Genomic DNA, 3,738 nt, shown 5'->3' with positions numbered 1-3,738 from the left:
AGCTGGGTTCGAGCAGAACCAGTGTGTGAATGCAGCCTAGGTAATGTTATCCAGTTTGCCATTTATTCCATTGATGCTTTTCCAAATTCCTCAAAAAATTAATATCCCATAGGGTTATGATGTTTTCCCTCTACTTTCAGCCTTTTAAGGGATCTTTGTGTTATGTTTAATGTTAGAGATTTGATTAATGTTTCATTGTGACATGCACAGTGGAGGCTGCCATTATTCTTACCTTCTTCTTCACAGAGGGCCTGCCCAGTGCTTTGGTGCTTCCTCTTTCAATCAATGGGATCAAGTGGTTTGCCTAGTTCATGGCAGAGGTAAGATTTGAACCAGGGACTCTACAGCTCAGATTCTTAGCCACTGTGGTACATATAACACATAAAATACGATTACATTTTTGTTGTTCCTATGCAAAACCTATGTCTATGATACACTAGATTTCTATTTGAAGGGAGTGTTTTATGTATGGAAGCATTTCTATTTGTTCTGCCACCTCTTTTGGATATTTACCTAAAACTGAATTGTATCAGCTAATGTACCACTTCAATTTCTTCACAGCTAGTAGAGATTCTCTCTCAAGCGAGCCTATCTCACAGGGCTCTTGTAAGGATAAATGGAGGAGGGGAGAACCATGGATGCTGCCCTGAGCTCGTTGCAGAAAGAGTAAGATGAAAATATAATAAATAATCCATGTCTCAAGTGAAGGTTACCCTAAAAAGAGATCATTTATGTGAAAATGTTTAAAGAAATATAGCCTAGTTTTTGGTATACCTCCTAGTATTTTACCTTATGTATTTTACACATCATTCTCTGTCAGTTGTGCATAATAAAGACATAACAATGCTTGGTTTCTGCAACTAGTGTTTTATTCCATTTGCATGCATCTTTAATGCTGCTGTTAATTGCAAGAGAGGGCTCATTAACTATTGAACATTACAAAGGTTAATCACTTGTCAATATCTCAAGGCTTTACTTAACAAGCCATCAGAATGTTAACTGCCAAATGACAGGAAAGGAATCTTGAGTGATGGGAATTTGCTTCACTATTTTCTGTGAAATAAAGAGCCTTTGTGAGTGCATCTACCGTAAGCATAGGAACAGTGGTATGGCTTTATAACAAAATAATGTATTAAGCAGAGTTAACAAGGACCTGCAAGTGGTAATTTATGATATTAACCTTGCAAATGGCCCCACTCTAGCAAGACATAACAATGTTATATCTGATATAGTAGGTAGGGGAGGGAAGGTGGTATGGTACAGCTTGATGTCATCAGATCTCAAAAACTAAGAAGGGTCGGTACTTGGATGGGCAACCACCAAGGTAGGCTTTGCAGAGCAAAGCAATGGCAAGCCACCTCTGCTTCTCACTTGCCTTGAAAGCTCCTTGCCGGGGTCACCATGAGTTCATTGCAACTTGACAGCACACACATACATACAATATGTAGAGTATTTGACAAGCAAGAATATGTAGAGAAGAACATTCCCTCATGGCCATGCAGGATTCTGGATAGTTTTATGCAAGTTAATTTGTCTCTACCCAATCTGTTCAGAAGGTGGTTTACCAGGATAAAGGATCACCATTATGGCCAACTCCTGAAAGAGATGATGGAATACTTTTCAGGCAAATTCCTATTATTTCACCACTTTCAAAGCTGCAAGGAAAGTGGGATATTTGAACATTATTGCAAATAAATAATCACTACATTACACTACAAGTAAATAATTATTATGTTAAACAGAGAAGACCAAGGAAATGAAAATCTTCCTTTCAAAACCTTTAAATTACATAGGCAACAAGATTTATTGATTTATTTTTATTGAGATTTATTAACATTTATATCCTGCCTTTTTCTCCCAAATAGATTGCCAGCCTAGATTGGGAAATGCCTGGAGATTTGGAGTGGTACTTGGGAGGAGAGGTTTTGGGCAGAGGGAAGAGCTCAGCAGAGATGTCATGCCATAGAGTCACTAATAGATCAGATATGTAACTCCAGCCCCCACCTGTAGGCTGGCAACCCTATTCCCCAAAGAGGCCCAAGAGACTTTGCATTTTAAAAAATAATCAACAGCATAGCAAGAAATCACAACATAAAACATTTAAACAATCTATTCTGCTGAAGCCACAAAGCTGAGACCCACCCACCCCCGTCCCAAACAGGATCACTTCCAGACAGAACCCAAACCTCAAGGGAAAAAATGTTGTAACCTTGGTGGAGAACAGCTTATACAAAAAGATCATATTTACCTCACATAACTGTGCTAGTTATAGACCGTAGTTACATCCCATGGATTCTTGATTTCCTCCCTTGAAATGGGAAACTATTCCATTGAAATATATCTAGAGGTGGTGTTTAATGTTAAATTGGAAGATTATTTAATTATCTTAAACGTATACTGCCCATGTAAAAATTATAGTTATCTTCAGCAACTGCTTTATACTACTCCCTCTAAAGAGGCATCCAGGGAAATGAAAACAGATAACAACAAAAACAACAACATTTGGTTTATATACCACCCTTCAGGACAATTTAACACCCACTGAGAGCATTTTACAAAGTATGTTAATTTATTATCCCCACAACAATCACCTTGTGAGGTGGGTAGGGCTGAGAGAACTCTAAGAGAGCTGTGACTGACCCAAGATCACCCAGATGGCTTCAAGCGGGGGAATGGCGAATCAAACCCAATTTTCCAGATTAGAGTCCCACCGCTGTTAAACCACTACATCAAACTGATTACTAAATGCAGCCTTATTTTTCAGTTTAAAAATCACAACCATATGCATGCTTAGCATGAAGTAGATCCTACTGAGTTCATTGTGGCTTACATAGATTTCTATTTGACTACCAGTGTATATATGTATGTGCGTGTTTTTATTTAAAAATTTATAACCCACATTTCTGCCTCCCTTACGTCTACCAAGGCAGCTAAGATTACTGTTGTCTCACACTTCCATATCCCAGCATCTACTTCAGTTGAAAATCATTCTTCTTGATCCAGCAAATTCCTAGACTGGATCAAGTCCTGCTTAGGCAAGTCACTTCAAGATATCTGGACACCAAATATGCATGCTAAATTATCAACTTATGTACACACTCTCAGGCTCCTTGATGCATTGGCTCCCTGTATACACTCAGAGCATAGTGATGACAATGCCATTAGACTCTTTAGGGAATGTCTAAGGCGTCCTTCCTAGATATGTGTGCTCAGTGATTTGGTGGGGGACGCCTCTGTGAGAGGTGTCATGTTAAATGTACAAGATGTCACTGATGCTGCAGCCACGGTCAGTGAGTGACAAATGTGAAATGCAACAATTGCCTGCTTATATATGTACGTGTTGTACATGCTATGTGAGACTTGGGATGGGTAGCCTGAGCTTATAGCATTTAGGTTTAATGTAATTTGTAAGTTTAAAGGCAGAGATTCCTATGTCAACCTGAATCTTCAAAGAAGGGCAGGATTTTTTTAAAAAAAGAAAGTGATGAAAACATACTTTACAAAAGCATCTATAAACCACGAGGCTTTTTAATTGTCATTGATTTTCAAGCCATTTTCTGCTTGGCATTTTCCCACTGGCCGTTATGATTTCTGTCCATGGTAAACTAAAATGGGGTCCGTTTGCAAGTCTGGAGAGAGGGGAGGAGCCTCGTTCAGCCCAGGAGCCGCTCCCTCTTGTTTGTTGTCTACCTCGGATCTCTTTCGCGCTTCAGGAAGCCGCTCTTGCTGCTGCTATCT

Source organism: Eublepharis macularius, chromosome 1 (genome assembly GCF_028583425.1).
Source record: "Eublepharis macularius isolate TG4126 chromosome 1, MPM_Emac_v1.0, whole genome shotgun sequence".
NCBI lineage: Eukaryota > Metazoa > Chordata > Lepidosauria > Squamata > Eublepharidae > Eublepharis > Eublepharis macularius.
Note: the sequence above shows the minus strand (reverse complement) of the source record.